Source organism: Rana temporaria, chromosome 2, assembly GCF_905171775.1.
Source record: "Rana temporaria chromosome 2, aRanTem1.1, whole genome shotgun sequence".
Taxonomy (NCBI): domain Eukaryota; kingdom Metazoa; phylum Chordata; class Amphibia; order Anura; family Ranidae; genus Rana; species Rana temporaria.
Genome location: NC_053490.1, coordinates 73,385,273 through 73,402,742, shown reverse-complemented (window position 1 = coordinate 73,402,742; position 17,470 = coordinate 73,385,273). Strand labels below are relative to the sequence as shown.

The 17,470-nt window shown below is 45.1% G+C and overlaps 1 protein-coding gene across 2 annotated transcripts in view; it reads right to left on the bottom strand.

Annotated features, from left to right (window-relative positions):
* TRPC4 (transient receptor potential cation channel subfamily C member 4) overlaps window positions 1–17,470 on the bottom strand; it is a 231,465-nt gene that overhangs the window by 37,302 nt on the left and 176,693 nt on the right. The gene's annotated exons all lie outside the window — the stretch shown is intronic.

Genomic DNA, 17,470 nt, shown 5'->3' with positions numbered 1-17,470 from the left:
TCCACTTATCGTTGACTGAGTCATTACCTCTGCTTGAAGATAGTGGTAATACCTCCACTAAATGAAAGACTTCTAGCTGCAGAAGGTAGAAGTAGGTAAACTGGTCAAATCTTGCTATTTGTTTAACCCATTTAGGCTCATCCCTAATTATAATAATGCACAGAACTGCACTAAAGCTACCCCATCAGTACCACTCTCTGTGTCATCCATGACAATCAATGCTAATATAAAATAATGTAAAATATATATCAGAGGGGGCCTCTGGAGGGGAGAAGGAATGGGAGATGGCTGAGGCCAAAGCTTGGCTGTAGCCCATTGTTTCCATATTTATTTTTGTGGTGGGAGTTTCCACCTAAAAGAATGAAAAGCCTGAGCTAAAAGGTTTGTCACCTGGAGAGTAATTTAAGCTTTTCTTTCCTGATTACTTATGGAACTAGCCAAACTATGTTCAGGAAAAAAAAATCTTATTGCATCAGATATTTAAATTGGTTTAAAAAAAGATTAAACCTAATTTAGCACTCGTATTTATAGCATTGTGGGAAAGGGGACAAATTAGTTAAACAAAGTAAGAAGATTTGTACTCCATGTCATGTTATAGCCATCCCACAGATTATTTTTTCCTAATTCCATAGTAAAAATAAAAGATAAAAGCAGGCGGAAAGAAGAAACAAGATATTTAAAGAAAAGTAAAATAACTATCATATGTTGATAAAACTGGTATATATAAAAGAGCTATAAAAAGAATTTAAAATGAAATATGTCACATGCTCACAGCGGTAGAATATTGACAATGTCAAAATCCCTTTTATTTTTTTAATTCATTTTGCTCTAAAAAAAATCAGCTAGGTTCTGTTATTTTAGTAAAAATCTCCATCGCTAAAACAGAAAACTGCACAAATTCAAGTAAGAATCTTAATTCTGTTTTGTGTTTAGGGACTTTGGATCATTATGTAAAAAAATGTGTATCCCTATAGAATTTTACATTGTAACAATTACTTTGATATTGACTGACCATCATGTTCTAAGGCTGACCACTGACTTTATTTCCTTATCAAAAACTCTGCATTTCTCATGCAGGTGCTGTACCTTTGCAAGCAGTATATGCTAATTAATTGAAAATGTGCAAAATGTTTGCATTCCTAGATGATATGGGTTTTCCTGAAAGTAAAAGTGTTTATTTAAAAATGTATGCCTGGACAAAATTCCCCTCCAAAAAAATAAAAACAGTACATCTCTTCGGTACATGCACATTTCCAAAGGTTTTCTTCATTTAAATTACTGCAAGTAAAGAAAAATTACAGTATTTATCGGCGTATAAGGCCCCGTACACACGGCCGAGGAACTCGACGTGCCAAACACATCGAGTTCCTCGGCCAGTTCAGTCCTGGAGCCGCCGAGGACCTCGGCGGGCCGAGTTCTCCCATAGAACAACAAGGAAATAGAGAACATGTTCTCTATTTCCTCGCCGAGGTCCTCGTCGGCTTCCTCGGCCGAAAGTGTACACACGGCCGGGTTTCTCGGCAGAATTCAGCCAGAAACTCGGTCGGAAGCTGAATTCTGCCGAGGAAACTGGTCGTGTGTACGGGGCCTCACACACACTTTTTCCCCTTAAAATCAGGGGGAAATCGTGGGTGTGCGCGTTATACGCCGATTCCCGCTTTCTGAGTGCCGCCGCCGACATATACCGAGTGCAGTACACTCGGCTGGGTTCGGCCACGCTCGGCTCCGCGAGAGGAGCCGAGCGTGGCCGAGCCCAGCCGAGTGTACACGAGTGTACTGCACTCGGTATATGTCGGCTTTCTGAGCGACTCCGCTGACATATACCAAGGGCAGTACACTCGGGTACACTCGGCTGGGCTCGGCCACGATCGGCTCCGTGAGAGGAGCCGAGCGTGGCCGAGCCCAGCCGAGTGTACACGAGTGTACTGCACTCGGTATATGTCGGCGGCGGCGTTCAAAAACAGCGCGGGAGAAGCAGGAAGAAGCAGGGAGGACACCACGAATGCTACAGACGGACGCCGGACCGGACAAGGCCGCCGATGGACGCTGGGCAACTGTAAGTAACTGTATCTGTAAATTGACAGTATTTCTTTTTTTTCCCTTGGATTCTCCTCTAGGTTTGGGGTGCGCGCTATACGCCTGTGAGCGATATAGGGCGATAAATACGGTAGTTGTTGATCTGCCCAAAAAAACTGTGTAACCCAAACAATCAATTTGGGATAAGAATACAGTTCCTTTGCTGCACTGAAACCCCAGCCAGTGTTTTCATTCTTGCCTGCCTAACTACAGAACTTCACCTACCACATGTGTACATTGAATATTTCCCCAAAAAAAACATGCTGCTGCCTAATTCCCAGGAGCCTGCACATACACAATGTCTGTAGGGGAAGAGATCTTGGGAGATGTAGTTCTGGGGGTGTGCCTATGTTAGTAGGAACTAAGGGCCAGATTCACATAGAATTGCGGCCGTGTAACGTAACCCGTTTACGTTACACCGCCACACGTTTTCAGTGTTAGTGCCTGATCCACAAAGCACTTACCTGTAAACTTGCGGCGGTGTATCGTAAACACGTCCGGCGCAAGCCCGCCCAATTCAAATGGGGCGGGTACCATTTAAATTAGGCGCGCTCCCGCGCCGGATGTACTGTGCATGCTTCGTTCACAATTTTCCCGACGTGCTTTGCGCGAAATTACGGCGGCACAACGTGTTTGTGAAAAGCGACGCGGGAACGACGGGCATACTTTAACATGGTGGAGTAATTTTACACCATGTTAATAGCAGCCCTAACTTTGCGACGGGAAACTAAGACTTGCGCCGACGTAACGACGGGAAAAAACCTTTGTGGATCGCCGTAACTGCTAATTTACATACCCGACGCTGGAATACGATGCAAACTCCACCCAGCGGCGGCCGAGGTACTGCATCCCAAGATCCGACGGTGTAAGTCAATTTCACCTGTCGGATCTAAGGGCTATCTATGTGTAACTGATTCTATGAATCAGTCGCATAAATACTCAGAGATACGACGGCGTTTCAGAGAAACTCTGTCGTATCTCTTCTGTGAATCTGGCCCTAAGCTTCCAACAGCTACCCCTGGAGAATTTTGACAAACTTGGTGGAGATGTCATATGGAGTAAAAAGAGTTCATGCACATGGCTGTAATCAAATGCTGCCTACTGATGATGGAAATTGTTGCTGGCTGAAAGATTCACTGGAAAAAGCAAGTGTATTTTCACGTAAAGTGCACATGTTTAAGCATGTATAGTGTTGAGAAGCATAGAAGCGTACTTTAGGCGAGTACACGCATATATTATTCCAAATATGCACCCCAGAGTGGAATACTTTTTTTCAGATCTGAATGCAGTGCTAGAAAATGCTGCTAAACATGGCTGTGTGCATTGACACATTGGCTACAGTATCATAGAGCAGGGTTTGACAAATTTGCATGGAATCTAGGAGCCAGCTAAAAAAGTTAGGAGCCAGAAAACGCGCCCCGTCCCGCCAAGCTCGCGTGCAGAAGCGAACGCATACGTGAATAGCACCCGCATATATAAACGGTATTCAAACCACACATGTGAGGTATTGCTGCGATTGGTAAGCGTGACATGTTGGGTATCAATTTACTCTGCGTAACATTATCTTTCACACTGTAAAAAAAATTGGGCTAACTTTACTGTTGTCTTATTTTTTTTATTAAAAACGTGTATTTTTTCCCCAAAAAAGTGCGCTTGTAAGACTGCTGCGCAAATACGGTGTGATAGAAAGTATTGCAACGACCGCCATTTTATTTTCTAGGGTGTTAGAATAAAAAACATATATAATGTTTTTGGGTTCTAATTAGAGGGAAGGAGATGGCAGTGAAAACCGTGAAAAACACATTAGAACTGCTGTTTTACTTGTAATGCCAACGGCCACCACAAGATGGCGCCATATCACAGAAGAATCACAGGATCCTGTGTCTCCATGCACCCCCACCTCCCCCGCCGGCCGGAAATTGAGGCCGCGGTTTTGCGGCCTTCTGCAGGCCTAAGCTTCCCCGGGCGCCAGGTCACAATTTCTTGTCGCAATTGCGACCGGGCGCCCGTATTTTGTCGAGCCCTATCATAGAGCTTTATTCGGATCTGTACAAAAACAAAATTGTTTATAGACCTGAATGGGGCATTTTTTACATTTTTGTGAATGGGCCCCAAAAGGAAATATGGGCCAGATTCAGAGACATTTGCCCTGGCGCAGCGTATCAGAGATACGCTATGCCGCCATATCTTACCTGGCGGAATTTCGAATCCAGGAAGATTTTGCGCCGTAAGTTACGGCGGTGTAGTGTATTTCTCGGCGCATATTTCAAATTGGGCGGGTAGGGGGCGTGATTCATTTAAATGAAGCGCGTCCCCGCGCCGATTGAAATGCGCATGCTCCGTTTCAAAAATGTCCCGCCGTGCTTTGCGCACCGACGTCATTTTTTGAACGTAGACGTGAGTTACGTCTTTTCCTATTCACGGACGACTTACGCAAAAAAAAAAATCTAAATTCGACGGGGGAACGATGGCCATACTTTAACATGGCAAGTCTATCTATACGCCACGAAATAGCAGCTTTAACTATACGCCGGGAAAAGCCGACTAGTGACGACGTAAGAGAATGCGACGGCCGCGCGTACCTTCGTGGATCGCCGTAAAAAACTAATTAGCATACCCGACGCGGAAAACGACGCAAACTCCACCCAGCGGGCGCCGAAGTATTGCACCTACGATCCGAAGGCGCACAAAGCCGTACGCCTGTCGGATCGAAGCCAGAAGCCGTCGTATCTTGGTTTGAGGATTCAAACTAAAGATACGACACGGCAAATTTGAAAGTACGCCGGTGTATCAGTAGATACGCCGGCGTAGTTCTTCTGTGAATCTGGCCCTATATGTATTGCTACAGCAACAGAGTAGAAGTGCATTTTTTAAGAGTACATTTGGGTAATGCATTTACAGTACATAACCACTCTACAAATATAAGGTGTAAAATGACTTTCTCTATATGAATACAATGGTTACGCACTGTTTGTTTCAGGCACTGAACAGCAATGTACTACTGCTATGGATCTAACAGAGTTTCTAATTAGCAAAACCCATTTATTTCATTCTTTTTAAATTATGCATTGTAATTACAGTTACAATATTTAACAACTTTCCCCAACACAGTGTGCACCTTCATATACAGGGACCAATTCAATACTGCTTACTGTTTACATCTCACACTTTACAAGGCAATGTTTTATGTCTGCTTCATTACAGATTATTAAAGTTTATAAAAATAAAATATTAACATTAAATTGTTTCAAAAACATGAAAATGCAACTTTCAAGTTATTTGTGTGCTGCCTACAAAATGCTAAAAACATTAAACATTTTATTGGAGGAATTCCAAATGCATTTTAATGAAATATTCATACCTTGTGTATTTTCTTTTTGCCATTGCTTAACTTTTTATATGAAGTGCTATAAATTATATTAACAACTGGGTTTTTCCAGTTGATAAACTGTCTTCCTAAAGCACAATCAAATGTGATAAAGAAAAAAATTGTCAGACAATAGACAGGCCAATATCCTCTATTAAATAAATGTTGGCTTTCAGAGCTTTTTTTTATTGTGTACAGTAACCGGCTGAGAAAAAATATTTTACTATGGATTCCTTGAGCAGTGGTGGTGGATTGAACTTGCATCTGATGGTGCCTGCATACAGATATATGGCCAACAACACTTGTAGGCCATGTAGCCCCTTTTCTCCTCCTTTTCTCCTCTGTCAGGAGATGAGTAACCACTAACACCAATGATCTTTTAAACTGTCTGTACAGGTGGAATTCTTCACTAAAACTACCAAGATATGTGTGACATTCTTCATACCAGCTTCAACTGTATGGGGGGGTAGTCTTCCCACCAACATTAAGGAGGCCTCCAATGACCGCCAATGTAAAGGGGCCCTTTCCCACTGGCTACCAATGTGAGGAGGAACTTCTGCACTGACCACCAATGTGAGGGGGCGTTTTTTTCACTGGCCACCAATGTATGATGGCCCTTCTCCACTGAAAAATCTATAACAAAAAAAAAAAAAAAATTCCCTCAGTTTAGGTCGAATCATACTCTTCTACATATTTTTGGTAAAAAAAATCACAATACGCGTTTACTGATTGGTTTGCGCAAAAGTTATATAGGTAGATTCAGAAACAGTTAGGCCGGCTTATCAGTAGATAAGCCGACCTAACTCTGAATCTACGCCGCCGTATGTTTAAGCGTATGCTCAAACAGAGATACGCTTAAACATATCTAAGATAGGCCGGCTTGCGCCGTCCTATCTTAGATTGCAATTTTTCGGATGGCCGCTAGGTGGCGCTTCCATTGCAGCCGGCGTCGATTATGTAAATGATCTTGTACGCCGATTCACAAAAGTACGCCCGGCCGCCGCAGTCTAATTACGTAGTTTCCGTAAGGCCTTTGGCGGCCTAAAGTTATTCCACCTATGAAGTGGAATAACAATGTTAAAGTATGGCCGCCGTTCCCGCCGCGAGGTTCAAATTTTTTACGTTGTCTGCACAAGTCGTCCGCGAATCGGGAGTTACGTAGTTTACATCCACGGCGTACTTAGCCGCAATGCGCACTGGGAAATGTAGGCGCCCGGCACATGCGCAGTAGCAAAAAACGTCAAAAAACGTGAGGTCAAGCCTCATTTCCATACAACACGCCCCCCTCCAACCAATTTGAATTAGGCACCCTTACGCCCGCCCGCTTTAGGCTACGCCGCCGTATATTAGCAGGTAAGTAGATTGAGAATCACTACTAGCCTAGCTAATTTACGGCGGCGTAGCCTAAACACACTATGCTACGCCGCCGTAACTTTATTCCACTGTACGTGAATCTACCTAATAGTATCTACAAAATAGGGGATAGTTTTATGGCATTTTTATTATTATTTTTTTTACTAGTAATGGCATTTTTATCGTGACTGCGACATTATAGCAGACACATCGGACACTTTTGACACCATTTTGGGAACATTGTCATTTTTACAGTGATCAGTGCTATAAAATGCACTGATTACTGTAGAAATGACACTGGCAGTGAAGGGGTTGGCTGGAAGTTCAGGTGTTATATCCTGTGGCAGAGGATTCTGGACTGTTCAATTTGCTCTCTATCAGTCTGTGGCAAAGGCTGTTATCGAACTGGTTTGTGCATCATTCCGGCTGCTAGGCCAGTTGAGAGGGGTCTATCCGGGTGAGCAATACCCACTCCGGAGGGAGTGGCGAATTAATTTTGACTATAGGGGTTTTCCTCAGTGATCTGAACCAAGTACCTGAATCTTCCCTTCCCTCTTCATCCCTACCTTCTTCACAAGTTTTGAGCAAAAGAAAAAAACTTGACAGTTGGAGGTTTTACATCTTGTGTGGACATTGGAGTTCTTTCAGACTTTCTTCCCCTAGACAACAAATGTTGAGGTAACGTGCAAAGCCCAAATCTAAACCAGCAGCTTCTACGGGGGTAGCGCTACATATATGATGATACCTGATCCAATCAAGGGTTATTTCTCAAGTGACACTGGGAACATACAGTATGTAACTTCTAGACAACCCTTTGACTCAGACTCACGTGCGGACGTGTGTTGCCGCAGCTCCTGTCAGCTCCTGCCAGCGCTGAAGCAGAGCAGAATCCGTGCTGAACTTCGGTTCTCCCCCGCCCCCGGCAGCGGCACCCATCCACAGGACCTCCCAGGCGTCCTCGGGTGCAGAGCCACAGGAGAGACCGCGGCTGTGGCCCAGCCCCGCCATCCGCACCAGTTTTTTTACCTGCCTCTTTCCCCCGTATCATCACCTCCAACCAGACAGGGTTCTTCTAGACCAAGAAGCACCCGGAGGCTGATTCTGACGCCCACGAAGCCACATCGGCTGGAGAGTTAGGAGAGGCCGCGGCTTGGGCCTAGCTGAGGTTCCGGCGACCATCTTGGTACACCCAGGCTACAAACCCGGTAAGTAAGGGCCATCCTTGGCCCCCCTCTCAATTCTTTTCCCACCCCCTGCACTTCCTTCCCCAGCTCATCCATCACAGCGCAGCCTACACCGGCCAGGTAAGTCCTATCCCGGGGTCCACCTAGCAGCTTGATCCAGGGTTCTCCGATCGCCTCTAGGGTCAGGAAGGAATTTTTTTCCCTCGCTGCAGCAATTGGCCGCTAGGCTGGGTTTTTTGCCTTCCTCTGGATCAACTGAGGGGGTGGTTTAGGCCGGGCCACCAGCTTTTTTTGCAGCAACTTCGCCGATCCACATCACTGGCACTGAGCGAATTCAACTGGACCTTCCGGGAACATCACCCCCGACCACCATTCTCATCATCATTGGATCAACAGGATCACTGTATCAGCACATGACCAACAAGTCATCTCCCACCATGCTCATCTTCAAGTACGCAGCGGACACCCTCCGCAACTTAAGGAAGACGGCCGCAACGCTACCAACCTCCATTCAAAAAACACTACGGAAAGAACAACTACTAAGAATCTACCGCCAACCAAACCCAAAAAACGAGAAGCCACCACAGCGACTACAACACTTAGGCCCCATACACACGATAGAATCCATCCGCAGATAAATCCCAGCAAATGGGTTTCTGCGGATAGATCCTATGGTGTGTACACGCCAGCGGATCTGTTTCCGCGGAGAAATCTCCTCTGGGATGGATTCCAGCAGATTGGATATTTGCTGACATGCACAACAAATCCATCTGCTGGAATCCATTCCAACGGATGGATCCGCTCGTCTGTACAGACTTACCGGATCCATCCGTCCAAAGGGATTCCCCGCACACGTCATAATGATTTGACGCATGCGTGGAATTCCTTATATGACAGCGTCGCGCCCGTCGCCGCGTCATAATAGCGGCGACGGCGCGACACGTCATCGCCAGAGGATTTCAGTGCGGATTTCAATGCGATGGTGTGTACACTCCATCGCATAGAAATCTTCTGAAATCCTCGAGAGGATTTATCCGCGGATACGGTCCGCTGGACCGTATCTGCGGATAAATCCTCTCGTGTGTATGGGGCCTAAGAATGCGCCCTGATCAACACAAGATCTGCAGTCAAGCGCAGAAAGGAAATCCACGACTTCATCGTCCAACACAACACAGATTGCCTCTTTATCACGGAAAGTTGGCTAACACCCGACTGTAATCCCATCCTAGCAGAATTGGTGCCCGAGAACTATCTCATCCTAACCGAGCATAGAACAGGACAAAGAGGAGGAGGCCTTGCAGTGATCTACAAATCCCACCTCACTCTCTCCAAAACTACTCTACAGAACTCACTGCCCTTTATGGAAACACTCACCCTGCAACTTCAGGCTTCACCCGAGGAAACCGTCCACATACTACTATGCTACAGACCACCCGGACCAAAGACGCATCTCCTCACACCCTTCACCGAATTCTTCTCGACATACACCTTGAAAACCAAAAACCTGCTGCTACTTGGGGACTTCAACCTCTGGGCTAACTCAACTCAGGATCCCATCGCTATCGCCTGCATCGACCAACTCGAAGAACGCGATCTGCAGCAACTGATAAAGACTTCAACACATACGTCAGGTCACACTTTGGACCTCATCTTCAAACAAAACGTGAATATCAGCAAACTGGACAACAGACCTTTACCTTGGACGGACCACCACGCCATCAAATTTATATTAACCACCGATACCATCTTTCAAAAACCCAAACCCGCTACAACTATACACTGGGCAAGATCACAGAAGAAACTACACTCTGAGCTCTTCAAAACCACCCTAGCGACAAAAATAGAAGTACCTAATCTGAACCACTCAACGGAACAAACACTCAACGCTTTAAACAAAGCGTTACTAGAAACAGCAGACACAGTCGCTCCGAAACGCAGAGCTCTCAGCCGGAAAAACAACTCGGGCTGGTTTAACGACACTCTCACTCTACTGAAACAGGATCGCAGAAGAGCTGAAGGAGCCTGGAGGAGGAACCCATCAAAAGAAAACCTCACAAAGTACAAAACCCTCACCAAGAATTACCACAAAGCGATTTTTAAAGCTAAAAAAGACCATTTCGCAAAAACCATCTACAAAGCCCTAAACCGTCCACGGGAACTTTTTAAACTAGTCGCTAAGACTATGAACCCCTCCTGCTTGGAGCCCCCTGCAAGTGAGACACAGGAATTCTGCAATGAGCTATCTGACTTTTTCATCGACAAAATAGAAACGATTCGGGCAACAGTTCAACAGAAAAAACACACTAACCACACTCAGATACAGCAAGAAGAAGAAATCAACATAAATAATCCACGATCGATTTTTTAGCTGGTCCCAATTACCATCGACACCACAAAAAACATCATCGGAAGCCTCCGAGACAACACATCACCGAATGACATCATTCCTACAAAACTTTTGAAAGAATGCACAGACATCCTGGCACCCATCATAACGCACATCATAAACCAATCGTTCAGGGAAGGGATAGTTCCGAACAACCTCAAGCATAATAAAACCCCTCTTAAAGAAACCCAACCTCGACCCGAAAGACCCAAACCAGCGCAGACCGGTAACAAGCCTCAACACGATCTCCAAGATCATGGAGAAAGCAGTAGTACAACAGCTTCAGCCCCACCTGGACGATCACAAACTCCTAGATCCTCTACAATCAGGTTTTCGCCCAGGCCACGGCACAGAAACGGCTCTTCTCAAGATATGGGATGACGCCCTCGAAGCAGCAGATGACGGAGAATCCTGTCTCCTAGTGCTGCTGGACCTTAGCGCAGCCTTCGACACGGTAGACCACAATATATTGCTCACACGACTCAAAGAAGTAGCAGGAGTCTCTGACGCGGCCCTACCGTGGTTCGCATCTTTCCTAGGAAATCGCACTCAGACCGTGAAACTTGGAGGTTTTACATCAGAAACACGAACCATTACATGCGGAGTCCCGCAAGGATTACCCCTCTCACCCGTACTCTTCAACATCTACATCCGCCCACTCCTCAAAATCATCAGCAAACAGGACCTGCGCTACCACTCCTATGCGGACGACACACAGCTTTACCTTCGAATCACCAACAAAAAAGACCAATTTCATGAACTTGGAAAGTGCCTCACACTGATCGACAATTGGATGACTGAAAGCTCCCTCAAACTCAACGGATCCAAAACAGAACTACTCACCCTTCACGCAAATAGGAAATCCATTTCTAGGACCACAGGGACACCACCCACCATCCTCGGACAAACCATTACGCCAAGCAATAAAGCCAAAAGTCTCGGAGTCATCTTTGACTCAGACATGACGATGGATGCACAAATAGGATCAGTGGTCAGCGGTTCTCATCATCTGCTCCGCATGCTACGTAGACTCATCCCCTTCATCCCAGAAGAGGACAGAGCAGTAGTGGTTGGAACTATCATTAACTCACGACTCCACTACGCAAATTCCCTCTATTTAGGACTACCGAAATACCAGATTTCACGTCTACAAGTCGTCCAGAACACGGCAGCCAGACTGGTAACAGGTAAAAAGCCGTGGGAATCAGTCTCCCCGGTCTTGAGGTCCCTCCACTGGCTGCCTGTACAGGACCGGGTGACATTCAAGACACTCTGCCTCACCCACAAATGTATACAGGGGAATGCTCCCCAATACTTAAGCGAGAAAATAAAACCCTGCGCCACCAAGCGCGTGCTCCGGTCAACCAACCAAAACCTTCTCCAAATTCCTAAATCCCGCTACAAATCGAAGGGAGAATGCAGATTTTCGGTCCAAGGACCTCGGCTCTGGAATGCTCTACCCACTACCATCCGCTTGGAGGAAAACCATCGGGCCTTTAGGAAAAAACTAAAGACCCACCTCTTCTGAAGGACCGGTACGACTCTGGATGCTAAGCGCCTTGAGGCGATTAAGTTCGCATTTGTTGCGCTATACAAGTTACTCACTCACTCACATGTGCATTCGTTTTCGTCCGAATGCATTTTCGTTCGAATTTCAGGTATTTTCGTTATCGCTTTAACAAGCGAAAACTAAAGCACAGAATACGAAAACCGAAAGATCCGACATAAACAAATGCTTTATTTTCGTTTTCATCGGTCAAATGTGCCTAACCTTAACTCTATTAGTCCAAGATTATTCTACATAGAGAGAAAAGATTTGACATTATAGAGAGAAAAGATTTGACATTGGTTTATATGATATTTACAAATTACCCACAGCAACCATATTTACAATACAATGTACAAGTATGGAGTTAGTTTATCTTTCCACTTCAGGTGGGGGCATGGTAACTGCAGTGTGTCCCCACAGAAAAGAAGATCATAGCTTGGTGACAAAGCATTACACCCCTGCCCCCCCTCTTTTCTGTACTGTGGCTAATATAATTGTCCCTAATTGGTCACTGTACCTAGCAAATGTATAATGGGAAAAGCCTGATTGTATTGTCAAAGAAGGCTGCTGTTTACTACACATGTGATCAGGGAAAACAAAAGGCCAAACTTTGAAGTGGAACTAATTACCGTAACACCAACACAACACTCATTATTAACCACTTATAGACCGGAAGGATTTACTCCCTTCCTGACCAGGCCATTTTTTGCAATATGGCACTGTGTTACTTTAGCTGACAATTGCGTGGTCGTGTGACCCTCTACCCAAATACTATTTATGTCCTTAATTCCCCATAAATAGAGCTTTCTTTTGGTGGTATTTGATCACCTGCGTTTTTTTTTCACTATAAACAAAAAAAAAAGCAATTTTGAAAAGAAAAATATATTTTTTATATTCTGCTATAAGACGTAACCAATAAAAAAATGAAAGAAAAAAAAATCGAATTTCTTCATCAATTTAGGCCAATATGTATTCTGCCACATATTTTTGGTAACAAAAGAAAACAATAAGAGTATGATGATTGGTTTGCGCAAAAGTTATAGGCCCAGATTCTCAAAGGGCTTACGACGGCGCAACGCCATGTACGCCGTCGTAAGTCCTAATCTGGGCCGTCGTATCTATGCAACTGATTCTTAGAATCAGTTACGCATAGATATCCATTAGATCCGACAGGCGTAAGGCTCTTACGCCATCGGATCTTGAATGCAATTTTACTTTTGTCCGCTAGGTGTCGCCTCCGTCGTTTTCCCCGTCGAGTATGCAAATTAGCTATATACGCGAATTCCCGAACGTACGCGCGGTCGACGCAGTGAAGTTACGACGTTTACGTTAGGTTTGCCCAGCGTAAAGTTGCCCCTGCTATATGAGGGGCAACCAATGTTAAGTATGGCCGTCGTTCCCGCGTCGAAATTTAAAAATTTACGTTGTTTGCGTAAGTCGTCCGTGAATGGGGATGGACGCCATTTACGTTCACGTCGAAACCAATGACGTCCTTGTGACGTCATTTGGAGCAATGCACCCTGGGATATTTTACGGACGGCGAATGCGCAGTACGTTTGGCGCGGGAACAAGCTTAATTTAAATACTACACGCCCCCTACCCGCCTAATTTGAATTAGGCGGGCTTGCGCCGGGTGACTTTACACGCAAGTGCTTTGTGAAAAAAGCACTTGCCTGTAAAACTTGCGGCGGCGTAACGTAAATGAGATACGTTACGCCCGCATAGTTTTGTGCGATTCTACGAGAATCTGGGCCATAGTGTCTACAAAATAGGGGATAATTTATGGAATTTGTTATTATTATTTTTTTTACTAGTAATGTTGGCGATCAGTTATTTTTTAGTGGGACTGCGACTTTGTGGTGGACAGTTCGGACAGCTAACTGACATTTTTGACACTTTTTGGGAACCAGTGACATTATTACAGTGATCAGTGCTAAAAATATGGACTGGCATTGTACTAATGACACTGGCAGGGAAGGGGTTAACATCAGGGGCGATCAAGGATTTATCTGTGTTCCCGGGATGTGTTTACTTACTGTATGGGGGGTGGGCTGCCTGGCATAACACACAAGATCCGTCTTCTTGCATAGCAGGAAAACAGAAGATCCTGTGTCATCCCCTGTCAGAACGGAGATCTGCCTTGTTTACTTTGGCAGATCCCCGTTCTGTCTCTGCAGGGAACAATCACGGGCAGTCAGCGGATATTCAGTCTGCCGGACCCACTGATTGGCTCACCCACAGAACCTTGTGCCCGAACCGACGTATACCTACAGCGATTTGTGCAGCCGAGCCAGCTTGCTGCAGTATAACTGCGGCGGGTGGTCGGCAAGAGGTTAAACATATTTCCTTCTAACTGAAATATATTTCTAATTACAATATTATTTACAACTCTTAATGGAGATTTCAAATAAACCAATTATGTAGCAATCACAACTTTATTGGCATCTTTCTGAACACCCCTTTTCTGAGGATGCATGTCAGAAAATAGAGAAACTGAAGCCCCTCACAGTCTTCACGCCTATCTTCTACTTTCTATTATATACAAAGTGAACTGATATATTCATCCGTATTTATATAGCCCTTTCCAGAGAAGTGCAAAGTAACTTATATGTCTACAGTGGACGGGGCCAAATATATAAGGGGTTTTGTTCAGACCTGTGTTCATGATGTGTGTTGTTTTTCAAGACCCTTTTTTGTGTATATGGTTTTTAAACATAATCAGCCAGTTTCTTTGCTGGCATGATTTGATATAAATAAAGGTTTGGATTATATTTGATGCACGTGTGTACTTTTTTGAGGGATAGTGCACCATTCAAGTCCCTTTATACGTGCTGTCCTTGTTGGACATTTATCTTTTGTTCTTTACTTTGAGATGTGGTGCTAGATTATATCTGTAGAAATCCGTGGCACGCCTTTGTTAATGTGCATATGTGTGCATGTGCACTATATAATGCCCCCACATAGCGTACCTTATTCATTTTTTACTATTTGCGTTTTTCACATTTATTTTTAATTATGTAAGTATGCACTTTATGTGGTCTTGGTCAGTGCTTTAAGTGGGCCAAAAGAGGTGCCGGTACTCTATTAGGCGCCGGTGCTCCCCCCCCCCCCAATACTGAACATGAAAATATGCGTTTGATGGCATGGCACAGTGGTGACAATTGATGGCACAGTGGCTGCGTTTGATGGCACAGTAGCTGTGTTTGATGGCATGGCACAGTGGTGACAATTGATGGCACAGTTGCTGTTTGATGGCATGGCACAGTGGTGACAATTGATGGCACAGTGGCTGCATTTGGTGGCATGGCACAGTGGTTGCATGTGATGGGCACAGTGAGGCTTCAATTTTTTATTTTATTTTTGCGCCCCCCCCCCCCCAATTTTGAGCACCAGCCGCCACTGTTCCAGACATTTGGGGGGAGAGATAACAACCATCTGAGAGGAGCAGTGTGACAGGCAAAGATGAATGGATCTGTGTGAGGACGACAGGGAGCAGGACGGCCGGCCAGATAGTGGCTGAGGAAGGGAGGAAGATGCCAGGGAGAGAGAGAGAGCATTGCAGGCACAGCCAGAACTGACCTGTCAAGCCAACGTGAGGAGACCTGTTACCACTGCTGCCCGAACCTGCTGGGAGGAAACTTCAAAGGCCCCCCATGCACCTAGGACCCCTGGGCAGTTCACAGAAGTGCCTGTGCATTAAGACAGGAAAGCCCTCCCCGCTCTCACAGTGTCCCCCAGCTTTTAGGGAGAGGAAAGCAGGCAGCGCTGGGGGGAGACCAGGCACCTATAGGAGGATCACATGTGGCTAGAACAGGGAGGCAGATCGGTGCGCTGTGACAGTTACAGAAATGATGCCGACAGGAGGGAGAGATACACAGCATCGGTTCTGTAACTGTCAAAGCGCACCGATCTGCCTCCCCATCAGCGGGCCCCACTCGGCTGCGGGGCCCATAGCGCCCGCGTGGGTCGCTATGGCGGTAGTTCCGCCACTGATCATCATATTCCTGGCCTGGGGCTGCGTTCCGGTACGGGAAACCCACATACTGGGCGCACGGAGAGGTGCTGGTACTCTCCAGGGCCATTTTTGGAAGTGGCGGTACTGAGTACCGCCGCGTTCCGGCCCAGTTAAAGCACTGGTCTTGGTTCTATATACAGTATAACCATGTGAAATCACTAAGAGCCGTTTTATAGGCCAAAAACATTAGAGAAAATCACATATTTATTTTGGCCATGCCACTGCTTAACTGGCATACATTTGGACCTGGTTTTAACATTTCATAACAAAACACACTTAGTAAATTCACCATATGTATCACATTCATGCACAATATGGGCATAGAGTAAATATTTTGAGGATCCAATTTGTTGGTCCACGTATGATAGATGTGCCAGGGTATGAGCATGAGCTTTATTAAATGGTCCTATTTCATGTACTGTATGTAGCTTTTTTCTGACATTCCTCATACCAGTCACTCTGCACTCATAACCTTAATTAGTTGCAGTGAAGCAGCTCACTTTTGTACATTTCAAGTGTCACAGAGCTGCAGAATGGTGAGATGCCTATGTAAACAAGGCATTTCCCTGTTCTGCCTAGTGACAGGACAGTGCTCTACTGTTCCCTGTCGTCGGGAGCAGTGATCACTGCCATGTCACTTGTAGCCCAGCCCCCCAACAGTTAGAATCACTCCCTAGGACACACTTAACCCCTTCATCATTCCCTAGTGTTTAACCCCTTCCCTGACAGTGCCATCAGTGCATTTTTATAGCACTGATCGCTGTATAAATGACAATGGTCCCAAAATAGTGTCAAAAGTGTCTGATGTGTCCGCCATAATGTGGCAGTCACAATAAAAATCGCTGATAGCCGCCATTACTAATATAAACAAATTAATAATAAAAATGCCATAAAACTATCCCCTATTTTGTAGACACTATAACCAGGGGTTAAGTCCTGGGGAAAAAAAGTGTGGGAACTCCCACCGAAGATCCACTCCCCCACCAAAAAAAATAAAAAATTATACGCTCATATGCATAATTACTAAACCGCATGTTTTTCGATCCACTGTACCTTAGTAATACTTTATGTTACTGGCCGCTTCCTGTATATGGATTCATCGGGTAGTGTGCGGGTATTCCGTCACTTCCTCGATGCCGCAATGTCTCCTAGGAGCTTTTGTCATTGTTTCCAGGAGACATTGCGGAGGTCTGCCGCGAGTTATCGCAGGATTTAGAAAGAAGCAAGTTCTTTCTAAATCCCGCAAAATATTGCTTTTTTAAAAAAATTTACGCTTTTTTTGTGTTTATAACGCAAAAAAAACACAGAGGTGATCAAATACCATCAAAAGAAAGCTCTATTTGTGGGAAAAAAAGGGCGTAAATTTTGTTTGGGTGCAACATTGCACGACTGCGCAATTGTCAGTTAAAGCGAGGCAGTGCCGAATATGAAAAAAAAAAGTGCTCTGTCAGGAAGGGGTAAATTCTTCCGGGGCTGAAGTGGTTAAGGACCATTTTACAAGAGGTATAATGACTCAATGACAGGATCAAATTGAATTTGA